Genomic DNA, 24,994 nt, shown 5'->3' with positions numbered 1-24,994 from the left:
TATGTGCTGTATCGACAACATAGTATTTTTCAGTGTCATCTGTTCATTAAAGAGTCATTTTAAACGCAGTTGATGGGTTCCAGTATCATACAATTCATCTAATAAAGGTATTCATTAGTTTGTATCTTATACTTCTTTTCCTGCTGGTCTGGTAATCCTTAAATAAGATATCCCAAAGGTACAGATTCTGATGTCACATCAGTGTATATTAGTAAATCCACTAAAGTTAATAGGTTATCGTCCACTGATGTAAGAAAATCAAGGCTAATGAGGCTACGTGAGTATGCAAGAATTACAGGATCAGAACCTACTGTCATTTAATATTTTGGAAGGTTGTGTGCCTTTTCAAGATAGGACATAATTTTCCTTAACATAGCTTTCAATAGAGGTGCATTAGCCTCTAGTGGCAGTAGAGGTGATATATTGTATTGCTAATTTAAAGGATTATGCATGAAAAGTGAATATATTGCAATAATTATGAAGTCTTGTTTGACTTCACTTTTCCACAAGTGTACTTTGTCATGCTTTAAATACTTCATGGATTTGAAAAGCAAAATCAAGACGCTGTAAATTGGGGTGAAATAAAAAGCTTATTAGCACATACTAGGAGCATATTTAGGTTTGGAATATTTTCTATGTGATTGCCATCATTACGGCATTTATATCCAAGCAATGCCTCTACCTATTTGATTGCGAGCATGTGTGAGTTCGTGTGTGCACGCGCGTGCAGGAGGGGTCACGACATTTATTAAAGCAGTCAATAAGGCACGCACAGGACAGGCGTCTAACCCTGGAATATATTTATATTTATACTCATTTCTGATATGGAAACTAAAGAGGAAAAAATCAATTGGAATCTAACATTTCATTGTCCTTCACCTTGACTCTTCGGTTTAAAGTAAGCAGTTAAATAATAAACATTGCTGGGCAGAAATAAATAAATAAATAGATGAAAAAGCCACTCTCTAACATTATTAGGACTTCCAAAGTAAATAAAAAGTGGTAGAGCTGAGAGCAAATTGCTGCAGTGGTGCCAGGGAGAATCCTGATTTTAGCACCACTGTACCAAATTTGTCATTTAGGAAAGCTCTTGTTCCCTTTATTGAGTTCCACTGTAGTGAACAATTTCTGCCTGCATCCCTCGTGTGTCCTTTTGGTTTATTATCTTTCACTGTGAATTGAGCATCCACAATCAGTTTCACAGGAAGCCTAATTTCACACACTGCTTATACATATGATGAGGACTTCCCTCTCCCTCCCCCCTTCCCCATCCCTTCTCCCAATGTTCTTATCAAATGAAGAATTGTGGATAAGGGTTAGGTGCAGATAAACATGAGTGTAGCACTTCCAGAAAGGTCATGATCCCCCCATAAGGTGCTTCTTGTTATGCCTGACCTTCAGATTTTCATCATCAGCCCGCCTGACAACTTAATAATGCAGAGGTGCAGGATTCATTTCTCCCCTCTGAGAGAGCCAGTACGGGACGCCCTTTTCCCTGATTATTTCCCTGCACTCCCGGCTGCCCTTTATAAGCCAACCAGAACTCCATCAATCATGCTCTTCTCTCCTTTCCTCCTCAGCCCCCAGTCCTGAAAGCTCGCAAGCTGCAGTGTCCCCTTTTGTCTTGCGCTGCTACACAGCTACAACAGCAGCAGAAAGGACTCGCCGCCTGAAAACACCCTTGCCAGGCAGCCATCCACCTTCCTACTGAAAGGAGAGAGTCTCTCAGCTTTCCTCCATGCTGATTATGTTATCTTATAGAATAACTCTTCATGGGCTCTGCTAACTGTCAAAGGAGGGAAGAAATTTAAGCCGAAATTAGACGTTTTGATCCCATTTTAATTGTTCCTTTTTTACTCATTTCCCTTTTTACTTTTTTCCTTCCTGTTATTGTACTTGTTTTTCTACAGTTTAATACTAATTAAATGAAGGGGAAAAAAACCTGTCCAGAATGATTCCCTCTCTTTTTTTTTTTTCTTTCTAAAGATGAGGGAGAAGCAAAGACTTAATATATTCAGGGTACTGAGCATATTAGTTTATTGACATGAAATAACACAAAAAAGTTTGGAAGAAAGTCTTCTTAGGATAAGGGGACATTGATTCAGATCAGATTTTAAAGGCTGCAACAAACCCATGTTATAAAATATGTGTTCACTTCACCCGCAGCCTTACTAGTGCTTTTTCAGCCAATGATTCCTAGAGTGAAAACGGAATGATAACGCACCATGAGCATCTGGTGAGAGCGAAGTACAGTATGTTCCCTGACAGAGCAGGGATATGCCAAGGCCATCTCCTATTGCCTAAAGCAGCTGCCATTTGTGTCTCCGAGAGGGGAAGTATCCCCTGGTAAGCTACAGCTCAGCTGGGTACGAGCGCTACACCGTACCCTGTAAGCAAGCTTAGATCCTACCCCTGCCCAGTGGCAGCGGGATGCAAATCTGCGCCCAGCTGGATGGAGAAGTTAATGCGCTAGCCCAGCTCGCCCATTAAGTCACTGTGCTGGAGCCATAAGAATAAATAAATAAATAACAGAGCTGCATGAAGCACCGTAAAACCACTCGTTTGCCAAATATCAGCGTTGCGGCTGAAATTAAGTTTTCCTAACTCCTCCTGTGCCTGGATGCACTCGGGTAGCGCTGGTGCATGAGAAAGCCTAAACTTATGGCTGTGGGGTTTTTTAACTGAGCAGCCGCCTCCCCATGGAAAGTAAAAATCTGCTTGAAAGGAAAGAAAACAGTCTCAGCGCTATTCAGTCTCCCAAACAGGTATTGTGGGAATAACTGGGCAGCCCCTGAATAATGTTTTACCACCTGAATTATTTCATACATCATAGATTTGGAAAATCCCAACACAGATTTGGAGCCTGTAGTGAACTATGGAATTGCATTTACTGAATGGGAAAGCTAAATATCTCTTCAGAGCCTTCTTTTTCTTAATAAAGAAAACAAAAATCTTGCTGTGAAGTTCTTCCTTGAAACTAATAACGTGTCAAAGACTGCAAACTGCCATCAGAAGAGAGCTGGAGAGACTAGCAATTGTTCAGGAGATGCAAGAACAGGGAGTTTACCCTAAATCTCATTGAGTCGATTAGTGTTCCTTCTGACTCCAGTATGCTTTGGACAAAATCCCAAAGGATCATCTGGTTCGTCTTCAGGCTTTCCTCCAGTTCAGCCAAGGGTTTAAGACAAGTCTAAAGAACATCTTAGAAAGACCAGAAAACATGAGTCAAAAACTAAAGAGTTGGGGAAAAAAAGCTTAAGAAACAGATGAAAGAAGAAGGAAGGATTGAAAGGCACAGTGTGAAAAGATCACTCTGAGATGCTGGAGGAGAAAAAAGGGTGAGTGATAATGATCTACGGGTGGGGGAGAACCTGGGGGAGAGAGGCAGGTTTGGACAGCAAAGGGAAGCACAAACAAATGAAACAGAAAAACAGGAAGGAAAGCGAAACAAACTTGTAGATATAGAGGAAAAGCAACAGGAAACCTGCAGCGCCCAGTATCCTTTCTTGACCAGTAGACGCAGGAAATCACACTTCAAAAGGACAGCCAAGAACTGGGGACCTGATAAGAGTGATAAAGAAGCCATTGCCACCAGATCAAAGTGTTGGAGGGAGGGAGGGAGAAGGTAGCAGGAGGAAAATAAAAGGAATAAAGCACAAGAAGCTGATCTTAAGAGAGGCTGGAGTTCTTTTTTTTCTTAATTTTCGTCCCAAAACACGTCCAGCCTGAGTCTCTAGGTAGTGAGGGGGACTCCCTGGGACATTAAAACCATTCCCAAGCCAAGCTCCATTTAAGCTTCACAACCTACAGCAAATGCAAATCCTTTCCTTGGCACCTTTTCTTCACTGCAGCCTCCATCCGCTGCAGTGGCAGTGCCAGTGGCTGTCCACGGCCCTTTGGCATGGCTTTCCTGGCCGTCCCTCACCTGGGACCCAGGCTGCTCCGTGCCCCTCCAGCCCCCAGCCTTAACGCTCGTGGGGTCAGCATGGGGAGCTGCCACAATCTCTGGGTGACATCTTCGTATGGCCCCAAATGAATGCGGTACAGAAGGACACCCTGGGTCAGGCTGTTCTTTGGATTTGAGTTTCCCTCCGTGAAACACTGATTTTGTAGGGAGGGGGGAGATTGTCCTCTTCTGACATTTGCCAAGGGAAAATGAGGAATAGTTTGGATCCCGACCAGAGGGCCATGGCTACATCCAAGCCCTTGCAAATTGACTTGGCAAGAGAGGATTCTCTCGAGGAGTGAGGAAAACCAGAGAGATGTCAGTCAGAGAAGTAAACACCATATGCTTGTCTCACAGCATCTGACGGTAGTGAAGTGGACAGAGCAGAGAGGCTGGCAGATCTGAGAAATAGGGCAGTGTAAATAAAGACACATTCTCCTTCCTTTGCTTCCCTTCCCAGAGGAGTTCCACAGACATGAGCAGTGTATTCCTCCTAAATCCAGGGGCTCTTCAAAGCCGATTGGTGTTTTCCATACTGATTATTTACGCTAAGCCTTGATTGAATGAACTATAGGTTACAGAGAGGTGACTTTTTTTGAAATGTATGAGATAAATCCTTCTTTGTCTAGAGGGCAAAGTGTTAGTGAGAGAAAGGGAGAGACTATAGAACCATTTAATATGGTGTACTTGGTTTTAAATTTTAAAAAAATCTTTTCTAGCTATTTTTTTTTATTCCCTCAATGCTGAAAATTTTGCAGGCAAAGGTTGTCCAATATCTTCAGTTTTCATAGTAAAATATTTTCATTTAACTCGTGTGTGGTTAGTTAAGTTGGGGAGGGCAACTGTTCTCTGGTGCTCCTTTGCTCTACTTTTCTACCTATTGCCTCCTTGAGTTGAAATTTGTATCGGGGCCACAATTCTCTCTCCAGCCTTCTCCAGAAATGCTATTAAACAGTGGAGACAGGCTGCAGAGACGCCAGCAAGACTCCAGTCTGCAAGCAGGACTCATTCCTTCAGTTCATCAGTAATTATCCATGTGGCATTCAGCCCATCAGGTTGCTATTGTTTTAAGAATGGGGTTTAAGCATTTTGAAAGCTTTTGGAAAATGCAGAGCAAAGATGATAGCTATGGAAATAAAGAGTTGAGAAGCCAGCCCGCAGACAAAAAGGGAGACTGTTGATAAGACAACTTGGTAAGGAAGGAAAAAACTTGCTAGAAAAAAAAATTATTGAACTTCAGGTTAGAGCAAAAGCTTCTGAAATGTGTAGTGTTGTATTAACTTATCCCAGACATATTTTGACAGCTATAAGAGGAAATAGCTGAATTAGAAGTTTTACAAGTGCAATCTCTGACAGGTTTTACACCAAATATTTACTTTTTTATTCATCAGGTTAATAAACTCGTAACCTCCTCTTGCACTGGTCATTTCCTGATGGAATCCAATTTTCTCCTATCTGGCTGCAACATGCCCAAGTAAGTTTCAAGCACAGGTATCTCTTCAGAGACACCATTCAGCTCGGAGAAGGTGGCTCTGAAGCCAGTAGCTCTGAGCCATTTCAGCTCAAAAATCAATGGGAGATTTACTCATGTGGTGATCATAAATTTAAGCTATTCAGGAGTGTCATTCCGTTCAGCAAAGCTCTCTGTTCCTCTTGTTAGCTCAACCCAAGAGTTCCCTGCCTTTTAGCTTACAATTAGGAAAGCTTTCTGAGCCTTGACTGTTCTGTCTCATTTCATAGCTCTAGAAAACTGATATTGAGTACAAAGTTCTTCCTTTTCCTCTGATTCTTCCCTTTTTATTTAACATGTATGCAATGCACACAATAAGTCTAACTATTTGAGTAGCTAATATCCATATGACTTAGAAATGACTCTCTAGGACAGGGATTTTGTTTGACAATGCACGTTCTCTCCGAGTATCTAACATGAACGGCCATTAAAAGTCTCCTAATTCTCTGGAGTAGGAGTATAGCAGGAATGGTACCTGTGAGCAAGTGGATAGTAAGCAAATACAGAATATGCCAAACTGGAGAATTATTTTTACAAACCCCAAAATTAAATCGCCTGTACACTGAATGACTAGTTTAAAAATGAAAACTTTTATCAAAAAAAGCTAATAAAAACTAAAAGCAAAAGAAAATTATTGCAAAAAGAATCTGAGCCATAATCAATAACACACAGAAAACTTATTTTTGGTTTAAATACACTACATGTTCTAACATAATCAAGTTCTTTCATATCAAGTCTAATCCAATGGCTTTTCTTTACTGCATTCTATTTTTGATTTACTATTTTAATGTAAAAAATGCCTCCTGACCAAAGACATATGAAAAATCCATATTTTGTCATTGTATTATTTTTATATTCTTTTTTAATGATATGGTATAAAAATCCTATTCTAATAAAGGATATATGTAGCATAAATACACTAAGACACTTTTATATCAATGGCAAAAATCTGCAGTCATTTAATACCCTGCTATGATGGATAAGAGCTCAAAAATAGCTTCAGAGGAGTAACCTTTGTGCTAAATTAACAAAAATAAATATTAACTTCTGAAATATGTGATAGAAAATCTTTAATGCAAAACCCCCAAAGTATTCATTCAAAAAGATGTATCAGTTCCTAACCCAACTCAAATGAAAATGGTCATTTTCATCTGCTAAATATTTTCCCAGGAATAATCATTTTATTTGGTGAAAAGTTGAACAAAAGATCATGTCAGAGCTAAGATTTGTGTGAAAAGAGCAAATCTTACATGAAACTGAAATATCAATTTTGTTAAGACCTCTTTATGCCTTTCTGCTAAAGCCCTTCCTCTTCTGTTCTGTCTAACAAACTGCATCCAGATTCTTCATATCCCAACTGACTGATCAGTACCACTGCATAATCTGAATTTTATGTCTTTTTTGGTGGGAGCACTTTATTTCTCTGCCTTTTTTGCTGATATGTTCCAAGTTGGGTGTCTTTCAGTAAACAAACCTATATTTTTGTTTTTAAAAAATAATTTAAAAAGCAAAACTAGCAGAAAACTATTTTTCTCTGTAATAATACATTATTATATAATTTATAATATTTTCTATTAAAAAGGCAAATTTTTTTTTCAAACTTCAAATATATTTTCCAATCAGTTTTAAATCGCTTCATTCTGCCACTCCACTGCAAAGTCTTCCTAACACCTCCCAGCGTGATTGTTTCCTGCTAACAGAGACATTTTGCAGACAGATTGAGTGTCAATATTATTAGCAGCAAATTATTCACATTGCGTGAATAGCCTTATAATCCTTATTTACTGTGAATATTCAGGAACCTATTGTTTTTAAAAGAATAACTTTTAATAGGCTCTCAGGGTTCTGATCGCATCTTATGGATGTTATCAAGGTTTTAGGGCAGCAGAGATAAAAATGTTATTCTCCAGATGCAGAGTGACAGTGACACCAATACCAAGTTAGTCCCTAAAATGCTAAAGACTGCAGAAAACATGTGTAGCAACCTTGTGTCCGTACTATCGGGCGCTAGTACTTGTCTGCTTGTGTGGTACGCAGATAAAGGTAGGGAATGAGTAGCTGTATCAACCAGTTTGCTGCTAAAATAGCCTTTCGCTGTTTATTTTCCAGCTAAGTCAATTAAGCAAGGTGGTGCATCAACATTCAGTCTGTGCTGATTTCAGATATATTGGCAGGATTTTAAATAAACACCAATGAAAGGAGTATACATCGTTAAAAAAAGGCAAGCTCTTAGGGAAATAAACACCAAAGATGTCATGCTATAACCCAAAAAACACAGGAATTGCAAGACTGCTTTGTTGTTGTGTCAGTATTTTTTCTGCAGATGACTTCATTTCCCAAATAGCATTGTTGGTTTTTTTAAACACAAAACTTTAAGCTTTCTCAGTTACAATGTCGTCTTGTTTGAATGCACGCATAAATAAATTTTGATAATCTGCTTCAAATCTAACTTTATGTGAAAGGATAAAGAGGTAGTTTTGAGCTATCTAATTAAAACACTGAGACCTGGCCCATTAAATGATTCTAGTTTTATGTCAGCATGTGTGCTGCTGCAATTCAAAGAACCTGCTTGTCCCAGTTCAGGTCAAGGTTCGTATAAATTGTGGAGGCAGAATTTGCAAATACATTTTCGGAAGGACACGCCCTGATCAATAGGGTTATGTTCTGTAGGCACATTAGCCCAAATATGCATGGATAAAATAGAAGAGAAAGTGAAGTGTTCAAGGTCAGACAGCAAAACATGACAGGATCAAGAATAAAACATGGAGATCCTAATCCCCAGATCAGCGTTCTACCCACTGTATCTATAAATCAATAATTATCTCCGTGTAACACCTAAAAAACATTTTTGATGCATTTGGCCCACAAGTTGATGCTTACCATTGTCTCTTCCTCTTGTCTAATTAGTCAAAGCTCCATTTCATGGATTTGTTCCTGCCATGCTACAAAGGGTTAAGAGATGAAGCCCACCAGAACAATTAGTTTTATGGACTGTGTTTCTCCTCCTCATCCCCCCAGCCTCTGCTTTGTTAAACACTTGATCAGTTGGCTTAAAAATTAACCATATGGTGCTGTTTGTAGGATATAGATCCAAGGCTCAGGAAGGGCATGATCTGTTTAGCCTGTCTGGGCAAATTATTTCAGTATGAACATCACAGTCTACTTACTGTCATTAGTAGCACATGAGCAAGAGAGGACTAGGTAACTTTTTGAACAATGAATCTACAAATAAAGAAACAAAAGTGCCCTAAGAAGTCATCTGATGACTGAAGACGGTAGCATATAGAAAAAGTGTGAGGAGCTGTGAGTGAGCTGATTTGTTTCCAGTGCATTACTCTTCTTAAGTCCGCTCACCACCACCTATTAACTGTACAGTCACTGGAACTGGGTGAACTACAGCATCTGTGAGCACCCATCTTAATTCAGAACATTTGTTTCACCCATGCTCATACCATCTTACTATTTGCTTTATGGAAACACACAGGCGAATAGTTTTTGTTCAGATAAAGGTTTAGGGAATAGATATCCTTCCCAGGGAAGCGGCTATATTCACACAAAGGTAGTCTTGCATGGACTGAATAGTTGATGTTCTTTCTTCTCTGACTCAAAAAAAAAGTTATACTAACCCAATTAAAGAGGAAAAAAAAATGTGATCTAGGTTACTAATCATCTGCCAATTAACAATTCTGAGTATTAAAAACATGAACAGTTTATAGGATGAAATCTGTCAGTGCAAATAATTACTAAAAAAGAAATAATTTTTTTAAAAGGCTGCATGACAGCAGGAAAAATATTCATCCCAAAAGTCGCTGCAATATAAATAATTTAAGCAACTTGAATAAGCATCCTTTGCAATCTCACTGAAATCACAGAAATGGTAGTCAAAATCTTCCGTACTCTGTGACCCATGGGAAGCCATGGTACCTCTAGGTGACCTGTGAGTTTGTCTGTCTGTAAAACAGGTATTTTAAATAATATGAATCTAATCTCAAGGCTGTTCTCAGTCCAGTTAATGTTTGGGAAGTGTTCTCAGATTGCTGGATGAAAGTGCTATATTAGTTCAAACAATGACGATTATTATCTTTCACGGATTTTTATCCTCAGTGAAAAGCAAAAAGAATTACTGGCCAATTTTGTCTAGTAAATGCTGGATACTTGGAAGACTTCCCGTTCATACTCATTCTGTGGCTTTCCTGTGTCTGACTTATGTTTATCTTCATTAAGTGGAATAATGCAAGTCAAAATAGCTACAAGTAAACTGTCTGCTGGATGGGGAACAGTCGTTAGTTCATGGGAAATGGATTGTAAAAAATATGCTCCTCTGACTTCAGAAAAGAGCTCTAAATTGATCCATTTCCAGTTCAAAGCTCCTTAAAACACACTGAGCAATCTCACCTGATATTTCATCACCATCATCACATGTCTTTCTAGTTCAACAGGGGATGGATTACTCTGAAAGTTTTTGTCTCTATCAAAGTTCACCAGAAAGTCCTGATCCACACAGGAAGGCAGGGAGAACATCTTCTATACTTACTGGAAGCCCATTCAAATAAGCAATTGTCCTGAGTTCTTTGAACTTTGGAAGAGGTGGAGATGCAGTCATATAGAAGATGAACTACTTCCCTTGAAGGAGTACAGCACATATCTGTGCAGATTGATGGAGTCATAAGTCACCAGAAGCTCACCTGGGTACAGCCTGAGGTAAAGCTGATAGCTAAAGTCATTCCAGCTGGGCTGGTGGAAGGGAAAAACAAATCCTAGGCATTCACATATGAGGTCGTAACTTCTGTTCCATTGCAGCCCACATATAAATACTTTAGATTTATATTTTAGAAGTTTTAAGCCTCTCTATAAAATGCATTTAACTTCAGGTTTTATTTTAAAATGCCTCTCGAGTCAGTGAGGTGCCATGCTCTCTCAAGGATTTCAGGCAAATCTCTCTTGACCAATCCAAATCCATAAGCCAAACCATATGATTCCAAAATACCTTCAATTGCCTCCTGGATCATATGTCCACATCTGGAAATGATGGATATTCTCTTCCCAGCTGCAGAAGAGGGAAATTCTGCATTAGGCTAAAAACACTGTGTAAATTGCAAGGGAGAAGGGTCAACTTTCTAAAATTACAGTGGTCAAGTCAAGTCAAGCACTTTAACGGCAGGCTCAGATCCAAGATCAAAATCATTTTACAAATCTCCAAGTAATTCTAGCTAGAAACATGCAGAACTTTTTGGTTGGTTTTACAGCAAACACAGCCAATGGGCAACAAATTCTCAAAGCTAGGGTCTAATCTCCCTTCACAAGGGAAACAAAGCAGGTGTGCTCTGTAAGGATGAAACCGTGCCCCAGATTTGGTTGACATAAAGCAGGAGAGAACTTTCTGATGGGAAATGGTTGTAAATCACAGGAAGATCAATAGAAAAGAACAATTCAAAGCTGAAATTACAGTTTTGAGCTCACGTTTGTCTAAAATATTCTTAAAACATTAAATTATTTGTTCATCAATAACAACAGGGAAAAAAACATTTAATAAAGAAAACGTGAAGAAACGATGGAATTTATATGAGGTATGACTGAATTTAAATCAGCTACTTGTGTTACCGTGTTGTACTCCTTTTCTCAACTTTTTGTGTACAATTATCCCTGCTGAGATGTCATCTTCTATAGTCTAATAGGAATCAATCTTATATTAAGTGATACACAAATAGAGGAGAATTCATTGGAAGATAGGTCATTATATATTATCATTAATGATAACATCACATTAATAATTAAAATGAACCCACTAGTCCATTTGTCTGTCTATGCCTCTAAGCCATTATTTCACTAAGTCTTGTCTGGGTAAATCTTACTACTTCCAAAACCAAGCATCAGACCTCAGGTAGAATGCAAGCAGTCTCTAGAAAGGACAACAGTATAGATTGCATTTCCTACAGGTAACAAAAAAAAAAAAGGGAATTTTCATGAGGTTTTTTTCTTATGTTACATTTCTCATTTCAGCTAGCTTGGAAATACATGAAAATGGCAAGGCAAAAGAAAAATACATTGTCTGAAGATCTGTGAAATTACAAGATCTCAAAGCTCAAAGCTAGGGTATGCAAATCAAAATGAATTAGTACTAAGCTAAAGAAAACTATGCTGAAGTTTGGGGATTGTTATAATTACACATTCTTACCAGATATCCATCTAAAACTCTTGAGTGGGGAGCAAATCTTGCAAGATAGCTTTCTCACAATATTTCTAAGAGCTTCTGGTTTTAGAGAGGCTAGAGATAACAGGAAAACAGTACATATCCATGTTATTTTGACTCCTGCAGCTAAGTGCTGGCTGGAATACAGGGGACTAATTCCAGAGCTGACGTAAATAAGCTTACTCAAAGACAGTGAGACAACATCAATTTACACAAACCATGGTTCAAGCCTGGGAAATTCAGATACATGCAGAAGTTTAGATAAGATACATCTAGGAAATATTTTAGGTATGTATACACAGCTATATATAACGCTTTCTAAACCACTTTAATCTCAACCTACGTATATGAGCTGCTTAAAAATAAGAAGAATCCACTTTTGGGAACCAAGCTGGAAGGATGAGAAAAGTTCAGAGAAGCTCCTAGTACATCTGATTTATTTCATACCCACAAGTTTAGCCCCACCGTGCCCAGTGAAGAAGGCTACTATTCCTGTGTCATCACTGGAAGGAGAAGGAGGGAGGAAAAAGTCCTTCTGCTAGGGGCCAGTTCAGAGGTGCTCTGAGCTATGCTCTGGAAGATCTTCATCCCCCATTTTCTAAAGACTGCTCCTTAGGAATTACACTAATATAATTTAATACTCTTAAATAAACAGTTTCTCTAAAATTATGCCATTTGATAGCCCCAGGAAATCAAAAATATATGAAATAGAGATTATTAGCTTAAGCATAAGACTAAACATTCCTGACTTTTAATTCCAGTTGGAAGAGGAGACATACTTCTACTGCTCTGGTCAAGGAATAAAGTTGTTTGACTCAATTCCCCAGTTATTAGAAGGAGAATGGGCCTATCTCCCAGAAAAACATGAAGGTTTCATTAGTACTTGAAAAACATGTCAAAGATGGATTCTTCAATGTGTTTTACTTGTTCCAGTCCCTCATCTTTCTCAACCTATTCCCTGTCCCTCTACCAGAGTAACATGAAACAAGAGCATTGCAATACTGTGCATTTTTCTTGGCAAAAAAAAAAATTAACCATAAAGTCCAGGGTTTGTATTTTTTTTAAACAATATTCACACAGGGATCAAATTATGCGCATAAACATTGCTAATGTATTTGCTATTAGTCTGTGTGACACCTTATTCCTTTAAGTTTGCATCTCTTGGCACGGACGAGAAAAAGTCGCTCCTCTCTGAGAGGGCTAGTTAAGATGTATCTTGCTGTTTCCCCATATCTTTAGTATGCAGGGAGCGCAGAGATGGAGATAAAAGGAGAAATGTCTATCTTTGAGTCCTCTGCAATACAGAATAAGTTATCAACCTACTAACATGCATGTCTGAATAGACTCCTTTGGCAGGAGGGAGATTTTATCTGTCCTGACATGCGAATTCCTCCCTCATGTCAATCCATGAAAGTACTGAAGAATAAACTCTCTAGTAAAATGAATGTGGCATACCACTGGGACTTAGAGAGCATCATATTTTCCCCTAGCTACTTTTTTTTAATTCTCCAACTGAATCCTTGATATCCATATAAATTAGTCACTCTGAAGAACTACTTGAAAATCCATTGCTTTAATCTCGTAGGCTTGGGGAGGGTGGCTCACTCCACTAAGGCTTGGGAGTTTGTTGTCTCTCTATTTTTCCTCTTCAACTGAGCAACGTGCCATCACATCCAACCCCCGCACAGAAGCGTTCGAGTAGCATTTGTGCTGGAAGCTTTGCAGCTGTGCAAGTAAAATGAGCAGGCACTACGTTGCCGTCAGATCTGGTAGGCCCCAAGGTACAGATATGAGCAGTCAAAATGTCCTATTTAGCATCGCGAAGTGCCCACCCATGCGCGAGGGAGAAGGATGCAATGTTTTGAATGAAGCTGAACACAGCTGCAGTTATTACATTGTGGGGGCATGAGAGGGAAAGTCACATTGGTCTGTTTGCAGATGAATTATCAATCTGGTTTCACAAATACTTGTCCCCATGCTCATCACCAGTGTGAATACTCTTCATTCACCAGTCTCTATAGCACCTAGAACAAGGCTGCCTCTCTGCTGAAACGGATCCCTTAGTCTTTACTTACGCAACAATTCCACATCAACAGTGGTGCTATGAGAAGAATAATAATCATTTTTATAGAGCAAAACGTAACTGAAATAGTAAAAAAAAGCAACAAAAAAAAAGAGGTAAAATAAAAATGATCCATCCTTTCTTCTTTTGGTCTCCAGTGTTTATCCCTAGATATTTGTGATGTACTACATAGCAACATAACAGTTCTCATTCTATTCTGATGAAGGCAAGAAGTTATACTTTGATTTGTGTTTTTCCTGAGCTTTTGTGTCTCAGTTAAGAAATTTAAAAGCCAGAAAATTATTGCCACTTTTTATTAATATTTTTTAAAGTAGTCTCTTCAGAATCAGTTGTACTCCAGACCATAATATTCTTCTTCACTTTCCCTTATTTTATTTGCACTGCATACATTATTTTCACCTGTTCTTTGTGTGTGCTACATCTGATGCTAGTCGTAGTCCACTGAAGGGCTTGTCTTCCATTCCTTTTCACGTCTATTTGTGCATCTACAGCCAGAGTTTTGATTTCAATATAAACATAAAAACTCAAAGCAAATCCATCAAGGTCTTAATGGGCTGGGCGTGAAACTACGAAATAGGCTCATGGACATGGACAGCTTCTTCATCTTTGTGACCTTCCAGTTAGGATTTGTTAGGGATCTACACATTGAGCTTATTACCAGAATTCCAAATTTCAAAAAGTACACAGCTGAGGACTACCTAATAATAATTGGGTAGCCTAATAATCCTGCAGACAAGGAGGACACGAAAATATAGGAGTCAGGTGAAGACACTGGGTGCAGATCAGAAGCATATTAGATAAACAAGAAGCAAAGGTATTGAGGCACTGCTACGTAACAGGCCAAAGGACTGCCCTCCAGGATTTCTGCAAAAAGTCTCTTGTTTCTTCTTATGATTTTAGGTGAGAGACACTCCCTTTTTTTTTTTTTTAATAGGCTCAAGGGATGGATGATCCACTGTGTCAAAAAGAGCCACAAAAATAAATCCATGGCAATGGGTTGTAATGGCACTTCGCTCATTGCTTTAAAAATAATAATTTCCACCAAGGCTGACATTTTCAAACTTCTGTTTTCAGGTCTTTTCAGCTAAGCTAAACTAAACCTTTTGCAAAAACTTACAGATGGGAAAAAAAAAAAAAAACCACCCCACAACTCTTATTTCATGGATCAAAGGTTTTCCCAATACATTAAGACTTTTCATTTCTAATATTGCAAATTTCTCATTTTGAGTGCAGAACTAGGAAAAAAAAAAAAGAGAGAGACTCAAGTGTCAGGTTTGGAGTCTGGAAAGGTGTTGGTGGGATTTTCCTTGGACCTGAAAAGTAGTGAAGGAAATAAACATCCAAAGCACGGGTACTTATCCTCTAATTCTTTCCTTTACCCTGAATGCCAAAGCCTGGAAACATACGCAGCATTGAATGAAAAGTTGGAAATGCAAAAGCAGCCTGCTCAAGGAGGAGAGTCACATATTGGGTTAAATCCAGACTGGAGGAAGAGAACAATGCTGATCAGCTGTTTCATAACTGTCTCTCTCTAGACACATATGCACATACACACACAAACACAGCCAATGTGCTGGATTCTGCCCTTTTCTATGCAAGAGCGTATCTCGGAGTAGGCGATAAATCATCCGCTTGCGCATGTGCACACAGAAGCCAGTTTGAAAAATACAAGGAGCAGAGGAATTGCCGTATTGAATCAGACTATTGGTCCGTCAAGTTTGGTATCATGCCTCCAGCAGTGGATAAACCCTGATACTTCAGCAGAAGGCAACCCTCAAAATCCGCAGAGCACTTAGCTCGGTTGGTAGGAGGGGGAGGGAAAAATATTCATCCTAGCCCCTGCGGGCAGTAAATGTGTGTCTTGTAGAGTGAGCATGGGTTTTCCTTATGCAGAGCTGCAACTGTAATTACTAGTTTGAAGCAGGACAGCAGAGCAATGTTTGCAAACATTCGTTCACATAAAAACCCGCTAATTCACTTTGACATCATTTGTGACCCCTTTTCCAGGAAGGTTCATTGGAGCAAGGAGTTTTGTTTATGGAAAGCAAAAGTTTGCTAAGTGCTCTGGAAGTGCTTCTCTGAACATTTGTTGCAGAAATGACGTACTCAGACTGTTCATTGATCTCTACGCCTCTCAGTCATCCACAGAGGAAACAGAAACAGCGCCACACAATACGCACATCGGCTCAGGCAATGAAATCATGGCTTACAAATGACAAATACTCGAAGTGAAAGATAAAAAAACCTCACAGCAGAACAAAACCAATGTATGGGGAATTCTTGAAGAGGGATGTTACTTTTTCAAATAAACCATCCCATGACCACAGCTCTCACAGGGACAGCCTGACATTTCTGGAAAATAATCCAGAGTATTTAACCTAACCTCCTGTGTCAGCAAAATTCACAGGCTAGATACACACTTCTGGGCCGAATCCAAACTTAGCGTGAAGGGGACAGTCTTCATCATCTATTTCAAGATCAGTTTAGATATGCCATGTGCCACTGCAGAGTTAAATGTTCAGGAAAAATACTTTGCTGTGTGCTTTCCTGCCCATTTACACTCACATCTTTGATTGCCCCTGCTCACAAAGAATTTCCTTCTGCCAAAGCCCATCTGCAACAGAATCCGTCTGCAAACTCCCAAATCCCTTCCTTTTTAAGACTAAGGAGATAGCAAGGAATCACGGTTGACTTTCATGAGAAATTGGTGGTGTATCTAGCTTAACATCACATAAAGCTTAGATAGGACTGGTCTTCCTTGTTATAGACATGGGTGTGAGGGACAGGAAACCATGTGGATAGAAAAAGATGCAAAAACAAAGGTTGGGCTCACAAAAAAAAAGTTAAGTCTCTGGGGTCAGAATGATCCTGTTGCATTTGTGTTATAAAAGATTATACAACTAAATTTAAAAGGCTGTAACTGTTAAAGCTTGTAGGCCCAAGTAAGCACTGACTTGGACAAAAAGGTTTACCCCAAAAACATTTATCTAATTCAACAAGACATATTTACTTTTTATTCATGCTTTTTAGAATCCCAGTGCCCCCAGAATTACAACCCAGACACTGGATTTCATAACTAGGTTTGCCAAAATTTAGTCTGGGCAACCTGGCTTAGGTCCATCCTGGCCTCCAAGGGGTCCACAAGTCTCAGGGAACTAGTTAGTCCGCTTGACTCAAACTGGAATTTCTCAAGCGCAGGTTAACTGCGTTAAAATTGAATAAAACTTTTGTAGGTGAGCAACCCCAGGATATGCAGAAATGAGGGTGTGAGCCTCACCTGGCTTCTCCGAAGCCCCTACAGTCTGCCTTTCTTCTCCTGCCTCTTTAGATCAGGCTTATCAGCATGAACTACGCAAGGCAGGGAACAGAACTCAATGTGATGTTCTTCTGTTAAATCAATTCCTATTACAGTTACAATTTGTTTTGTAGCTTCTTTTGTGGCTTCTTAAAAAAAAAAAAAAAGAAAAAGAAAAATGTCTCTCCTGTTGTGATTTTTTTCTCTCCCTCAGTTCCCCATCTCCTCCCTAGGGCCTCAGCTTGTGCCTCTGTGCAAGTCCTGGGGTCCTGGGTGTCAAATGTCAGGCCTTGTACAGAGCTGTCAAAGAGGAGAATAGGCCGAGATGATTGATGACTGCAAAGCCTGAAATCCAAACCTCTGCTGCAAATGCTTCTTTTACAAAAAAAGCTGGGGCAACCCACAGTGGCTATATTCAAGGTCAGATCGCATACCATTACACCCACCGCTTTGGGCTTCTAACAAGCCAACTCATTCATCGAGGATTTCTCGTCTCTCTGTCCCTGTGTGTGTCTTTCTCTCTTTCTCTCCCTCCCCTTACTCTCCTGGCAACCCCCTGCCAAAATTTTCAAGCACTTAATCCCAATAAAAAAAGGCATGGCCTTTTTTTTTTCTTTTTCCCCACCCCTCCCTCCCTTTCCTTCAGGCTGCATTCGCTATGAGGAGCCACGGGCTGAAGCTTAATGCTGCACAAGTCAGATGACAAGATTATTAATGGGAGCAGGGCAATGTCATATCTGATTTCATGCATATTCATGAACGGAGTCATACAGCTGGGACCGTGCGCCATGAAGAGACAGCGCGCGAGAGAAACTTTTACACCCCCTCCTTGCCGTGAAGAATCTGATCCTGGAGATTAAGAGTCCTGCTTTGCAAAATTCAATTGTTCTCTTTATATGTTAAGAAAAAAGGGGAGCTGCTTGCATGATAATAATGACGTCGTGCCAAGATGGTACGAATATCTCTTTTTTCCCTGTCACTAAAATAATTGCCCTGAAGCCAGTCTTGGCCTAGCGAACACTTTCTGCAAGAAAAAGGACATACACTGTCACCTAAAACCAGAATGATCTCCAAAAACTCTTAGCATAGGGTAGAAAAAAAAAAAAAAAAAAAAAAGATAAAAATAGGAAGCTTTGAAAATAATCTAGTGTGCACCCTAAGCAAAAGGGGAGACACTGAGTGCAGGAGAACTTTATTAGGGTTCTGATTTGTACTCAGATAACGCCTGTTCGAAAGAGGCGAGACACAAGGGTTTAAGTACTAATAGCATTTTACTCTATAGCTTTACTCTGCAGCTAGCTCCTTTTGCTTTTCCAGTAGTGTCTTACAAAACATGAGGAATTTTATTCGTGTTTTACACCTGGGTAAATTGAGGCATAAAGTTGCTACAGTTTATTGGCCCCATATCTGCCTTATCAGAAAGGTTCCCATTACCTTAGCAGGATAGGACCTGTACGCACTTGAGCAGAAGTCAAGAAGTGAAAAGCAGAGCAGTAGCACAGCCATACCAGGGAGCTAATTCCATCTCCTGTTCTGTGTTGAGAAATAACACATCTTCCTACAAGACACCAAAACAAATAGAAAAATGTAGGCACTGTGACACTCAGTAAGAGATCTATGGTATTTTTCCCCTTTCAAAATCCATCAGTATTATTGCTGAGGCTTTGTGAGAATTAAACTTTGTTATACCTGCCTCACACACTATTTCTAAGTAAAAGTCTATTTTTCAGGCACTTAAAATATTCCGTTCAGCTCTGCGGCAGCATCTACTTGTGAAGAGACAGAGGCACCTCATTCCCTCGGACAGGTGAGGGCCAAAATAAATAACAGAAGCAGCATGTGCAACTGTGAAATCAATTTAGAATTTAATTGCTGAAAGCCATCTGACAATAAACTATAACAGTGCATGAAATGGTCCTGTAATGGAAGTGGTGGCTATTCCTGGAGTCATTTAGAATTAGCTGTGGATAAAGCACAAGATTACAGTAGGAGACCAGACTAGATACCAGCCCTAGCAAATAGACAGATGACTTCTTTGCACCTTTAATTGCTATCATTCAAGGCCAGCAGCATATTCTCTCATGAGGATGCCAAACAATCCACGTGATCCAAATGCTCTTTGGTACAAGCTGATCCGAGTTGCCCGTAGGGCTATCACAACAGGCTCCCTGGCACAGAGCGACAGAATGAGAATGCCTGGGCAGATTCAGGCTTTCTGAAAAGCGCTGGGTTTATTCTGGTTTGGGGAAAGGGGATGAAGACAGGGATCATTGCTATTTTTCCTAGAGGGCTCATTTCATAACTGTACACAAATATATTCTTGGCTATGCAGCCCTCATTGTGAAGTATATGTATTTAGAGAGAGCCCATATCCAAATAGGAGCAGGAAATAAAACCAGAAGTATCTCTACTAAGAACAATTGAAAACTTGCTGGGCTGTGGCTCCAGCAGGTACAGTTTAGCACGGGTTGGGAAAAGTGACTGCAGTGCGCAATAAATCAAGTTTCACAGCAATAGTAGGGCAATACATCTTCACTGGGTAGAGCGAGGACACAGCGCAGGAGTCTGGCTCTGCCACTGGACTAGCAAATGACCTTGAGTGACTCACTTTACCTCCTCATCCCCCAGTTTCCCCATCTATAAATGAACAGCAACAACTACCTTCATTAAGAGCTTTCAAAGCATTTTTTAAGAGCAGGATACAGCTGCTACCACTGTGCAGATGGCTGTGACTGTCACAATCAACTATCAGATGATAGCGACAGTCTTAAGGATTCCTCTTCAGCCCATACATAGCATACTGTTAAATATCAAAACGTGTTTTAATTTCTATGTTTGAGGATGCCCTCTCCTATCTCTAATCGTTTCTCAAGTAGTGGTTAATTTAAAGGACTGAAAAAATGTCATTTTTCTCATTCAAACAAGCAAAGAAAAAAAAAAAAAAAGCCCACAACAGATAGAGATTAGACCAGTGGGAAGAACATGACAGTGATCTCAGAACAGAGGAAATAACATGTTAATGACATTCAATATTCTCCCTGTGTCAAGTCATCAGCATTTTTATTGCCACTTTTCCTCCGAATACAGTATCAGAATTTATTGAGACAATCTGTCTCCATCACCTGTGATATAATATATTTTATTCAATAAGATGTGGAATAATATTTATCTTTCAACTCCAATGACTAGTTTTAAGGGCAATAACAGCTTTTTACACAACAGTTACAAGTGTAGAGTTTATAAGTTTTAATGCCAGACCTGAGGGCTGCAAAGACTTTCCCGCCAGGCAGGCAACAGTGAAACCAGTTTTCTGATTGTTTGCCCTTTGCTATGTTTCTCATTCATAAAATAGCTGGTGCCAAAAGACAAAACAAATGGTCCAAATGCAGCTCCTGAGAGCTAGTTGTTAATGGAAACTGAGGCTAGAAGAAGCTGGTCCTTGTCACAAATTCAGAAACTCTGCAGCAGAGCCTGTATTTGATCTCCAAGGGGGAGGAGGACAGCCAAGACATTATTGTGAAAAGGCAGACAAGCAGAAGAGGAGCTAGAAGAGTGCAACGAAGAAGGTGAGGGTTTATCAGCTCTGGCATGGAGTGCACATCTGCAGATCAACAGAACCAAGCCAACTTTTCAACTGGCCAGTCTGGGTAGCAATAACTGCACAGCTTTGCAAGTGTAGATGTCATATCCCTGACTCTGCAAATTCATGGGTTTCTCATGCTCCTTTTTTGTACTTATCGAGTACAGGGCCGTTCCTCTTGATTTTGGGGAGATACCGTGGAAGGAAAGCCTAACTGCCTCTGCCAGACCCTCACACTGCCTTCCCTCAGGGCTTTCTATATCAGCACTTTGGCTACTCTATTTTCATCCTTGGTCAGCTTAGGGTCCCTACACAACCACAATAACATTCACAGTTATCCCTTAAACAGCTGTAATTCACTCCACAGCCAACCCTAAGCAAGCCGTAAGAACCAGAGACAGAGCTGAGATTGAGTTTAAAACAACTCTTTCCATGTAACTGAGATATCACCAGTCTGGGGCACCTACCCTTAAAAAAATATAAGGGGAGGGAGAACCACCAGAAATGCCTAGTTGTATTCTTTTTTTTTCCCCCTCCTTTTTCCTCTTTTTTTTTTCTTCATAGGGAAAGAAAGAGCAGTAACACAAGAAAGAAGATGGAAACCAACCCTGAAATATAGCCACAGCTGCTCCTGTTCTTGCTCTCCTCCTTTCCCTCAGTCACTCTACAAGAAAAGGCTGTGTACTTCAAATCATTTCCTGCCTGCAGCATCCTGATAAAGGCAGGCTTCCTGCCATTTGCCCAGCAAGCTGGCGCTCTGTCCTGTGCTTGTTCCCCTTGACATGTCCTAAGGCCTTCAATCAACCTGCTCTGCAGATCCCACAGCTCGCTGTGATTAGAAACACCAGATGCCATCAAGGGCAAGAAGTAGCTATGTTTGTGCCTGCAACAGCATCTCAGGCAGCAATGCCACCCCCTAAAACCAGTTAATCCTCTCCCAGCACTGCTATGCACCCCTCTTTTTTGAGCAGGTCCAGCTTGGCCGACTGGCTCATAGTTGCCTTCAGCAGGTTGCTTGCTCTGCCTGGGCAGCCCTGGCTCTTTCTTCTTGAGCAGCATTCCTGCTGCTCACTGGAAAGAAAAATCACTTGGCCAAAAGTGAGGCCCATCCCTTTCTCAGAAGCCAGAGCTTTGGAACGGGGCTGAAGAGCTCTCATTCCTTTTGTGCATCTCCTAGCCCATCAGGGACAGACCGGCATATGGAGCAACAGCCACAGCAACCTCTTGTAAAAGTTGAGGTTCTCAAAAGGTGATGTTGGAGGAGCGAGGAAGACATCAGCAGAGAGCAGGCAATAACCTAACAGTGTCAGGGTGGGAAAGCAGTCAGGTTTTTATAGCCCAAGTATCTGTGACTCCGCATATGCTGCCAAGAAAATTTAGGAGACTGCAGAGTTGTGTATGCACCTCTGGAAACCTAGAAATGCTGATCTGTCTTCTGCTAATATTATTCCTTAAAAAACCCTAATCTCCCCAGGTTTGAATAAGGGACTGATTCGCAGTGGCTGTGGTGGAGGTTTGACCAGGTGTGAGCTTGCCCGGGTACCCCTCCATCCACGCTCCTTGCGTTGCCCACCACCCTTCTAGCAAAGCGACAGGTACGAGCAGGCCACATCTGCTTGGCAACAGGCAAATGTCATTTTCAAGCACATCATGTTAAGCCTTTGTCCCTGTAGTCACATCCATCTAAACCTACTGCCAGTCCATTCCCTTTAACTCATCCCCTATTAAACAGCCAATGGCAAATACAAACCTTGGTTTTGAAGTTGCCTTTCACAGGCTAATGGAAACGACATCGCCAGTCGGCATCGGTGCCTGCTCCCCAGCTGCCCCGGCCGAGCTCTCCCTGCCTTCCCACAGATCACAGATTTTAGACATTTTCAGTGTGGCAGTGCCTGTATCCTGCCATCTGCTCCCACCCAGGTGTCCAGGACCCAGTGGAGAGGCAAACATGGAGGCCTGGGCTCCTACCTTCTTGGGGTTCTGCACACCTGGGTCCCTCCTGCATTCACAGCCACCGCCAAGGAGACGGGGCCTGATGCGGTCAGAGGACCTCTCCAGTGCCTGCTAAGGTGTTGTCTCTCTCTCCCTCCCTCCCCTTTGCTCTCTCTCGCACAGACTCACACTCCTCCTCTTTCCCCAGCAGCGTGGCTCCTTGCCAGAGCATTGCGCTGCCTCCGGGCATCTCACACTCCCTTGGCTTGGCTGGCTCTTTCCTCACCTGGCCCCGTCGAATCGTTCCGATTTCATTCCTGCCTTCCCTTTAGGCACAAAACTTGTCATTATTACATTTTCCACTCCCTGACGGGCCATTGCTTTGCCTTCCTAATAAATCAGGATACTTTCAAGTAATTTGGGGTATTTAATTTGAATTGTTCCTTTCTTCTTCCTCAGCTCAGAGGGAGTGCGTGTGTATGCAGAGGAAAGGAAGCTGCTGCTTCCCTCTCCGCACATGGATAGCCTTGCACGTGTGTATGGGTGTCATATGCATGTTCTAGCTAATGATTGATAGAGGTAGTCTATATGCATATATATACACGGCATATAGACATATATATGTCTATATGCATATATATCACGGGATCGCTGTGAAGCGCTCGCCACCGCCTTCTCCTGTGGCACTGAGACATGTTGACCCCCCATTGCTTCCTATTCACTTGACGCTAGGGTGTCTGGTTTTATCCAAATGAGTGGTTGAATGAAGTTCTCTGCACAATTTTTTTTACTGCAGAAAGGAAGACAAAGAGGTCTTTCGTGACTAACTTGCAGAAGGCACTTCCTTACCTCTGCTCCCTCCCTCACGCACCTCAGGCGGCAGGCAGCCTGGTCAAACCAAAGAGGGAAATCTTGGGTGGTAAAAAAAAAAAAAAAAAAAAAAAAAGTCTGCTACAATTGTTTGACATCCAATCCTCATTTACTGTGCACACATTATCACAGTCCCAGCTCATATAAGAAATCTGGTGTGAGCAGTATGGGCTGGATTTGGCACATCTTATTTATTCCAACAGAAGTACCCACAGAGTTTTATAGGGCTTCAAATATTGCAGAAGCATTAAAAGTAAACCAAACAGGTGGCCTTTTATTAAAAAAAAAAAAAAAAAGCTGAATCTTTATAGGCACACAATGTCAGACGATGTACATAGGAAATATAAAACGTGCACGAGGAGGAGGCAAGCAAACACTCGTCAAATTTTCATTTACAACCCAAGTTCCCAGTCCCATGCCTGGTACGTGAAGTTGGACTGCTATTTCCCAGCGGGGTCCTGAGAAGGGCTTGCTCTGTCCTGAGTTTTCTATTCTGCACACAGTCGGAGGCCCCGATTTTGCATATGACTGTCTGATGGTCTGCTCTCTTCCCCCTGCATCACTTCAATGGTTGCAGCACTATACTCTCATCTTTTTAAGATATAAGGAACAAAGCACCTTCAATAGCAAGACAGTTTTATCGGTTGATATTCCTAAGCCCAGGCCAATTTACTTTGAGAATACAGTTTAGAAGGTACCTGTTCTTCTATCGTTTGTGGAATTTTGCATAAGCCTTTTATCTTCCATTTCTCTTTGGTATATAAGTCCCACAAAAAAGAAGACTGGACTTCATAAGAGTATCTTTAGTGTCACAAAAACATACACAGAAATGTAATGTGACTCCCAAAAAAAAATTTCCAGAGGGCAAACTGTAGAAATGCTGAACATTTTTCTGAAAATAGGCATTGCCTTGCACTCCTAGAAAACTTCTGACCACATTCAAACATCCAAATTCTACCCGTGTCTGTATGCCCAATGTTTCTTACTAGATGATTTTACGTTCTTTGGAAGAAAATCATTAAAGAAGATTTATAACTTACAGGGCCTTGAATGAAGTTTGAGCCATCTGAAGCTGTACCCTGGTGATGATTTCTGGTGGGCTTCAAGTTGGCTACCTATACAGCACCCAGCTTAAGCAAGCTGTTTAGGCTCCTTCTGTAGACCACAGACAAAAGGTGGCCCTTTGAAAGGACAATTTTTCCCTGTAAATTACAAGTAGCTCCATTTCTCCAGTGACAACAATCAACCTGGTTCCATGGTCACTGAAGAAGTGGAGGTAACTGTGTCCTAAGACAGGTGTGATTAATTGTCCTGTCAAAGGGCTTTCCTTTCTCCATGGTCTACAGAGACAGCCCTCAGAACTATTGATGACTGAACTAGAAGACTAACTTAGATCAGGATAAGACTCAGAGATGAAACCCACCTTTGTGGCTCTGAGTATCCAGTGAGATCCAGCTCACACTTCCACTCCAGAGGTGCTGTGAGGCCAGGGACGGCGCCTTATGTATATCAAGGCATTTCAAAGTGCTATTAAAACTTCATGAACCCGGGTGCCAGGTAAGAAAGCTTGGAGCAAACTTGTCTTCCC

General features: G+C 40.8%; 1 long non-coding RNA gene across 1 annotated transcript; it reads left to right on the top strand.

Annotated features, from left to right (window-relative positions):
- The first annotated feature begins 3,228 nt into the window (after window positions 1-3,228).
- LOC147599224 (uncharacterized) lies at window positions 3,229-22,953 on the top strand. Its single transcript, XR_015259931.1, has 3 exons — window positions 3,229-3,338; window positions 5,338-5,420; window positions 21,169-22,953. It is a non-coding gene; the product is annotated as an uncharacterized LOC147599224 (long non-coding RNA).
- Window positions 22,954-24,994: the final 2,041 nt, after the last annotated feature.

This window comes from Chlamydotis macqueenii, chromosome 12 (assembly GCF_036417535.1).
Source record: "Chlamydotis macqueenii isolate bChlMac1 chromosome 12, bChlMac1.mat, whole genome shotgun sequence".
NCBI lineage: Eukaryota > Metazoa > Chordata > Aves > Otidiformes > Otididae > Chlamydotis > Chlamydotis macqueenii.
This window is presented reverse-complemented; position numbering and strand designations above follow the sequence as displayed.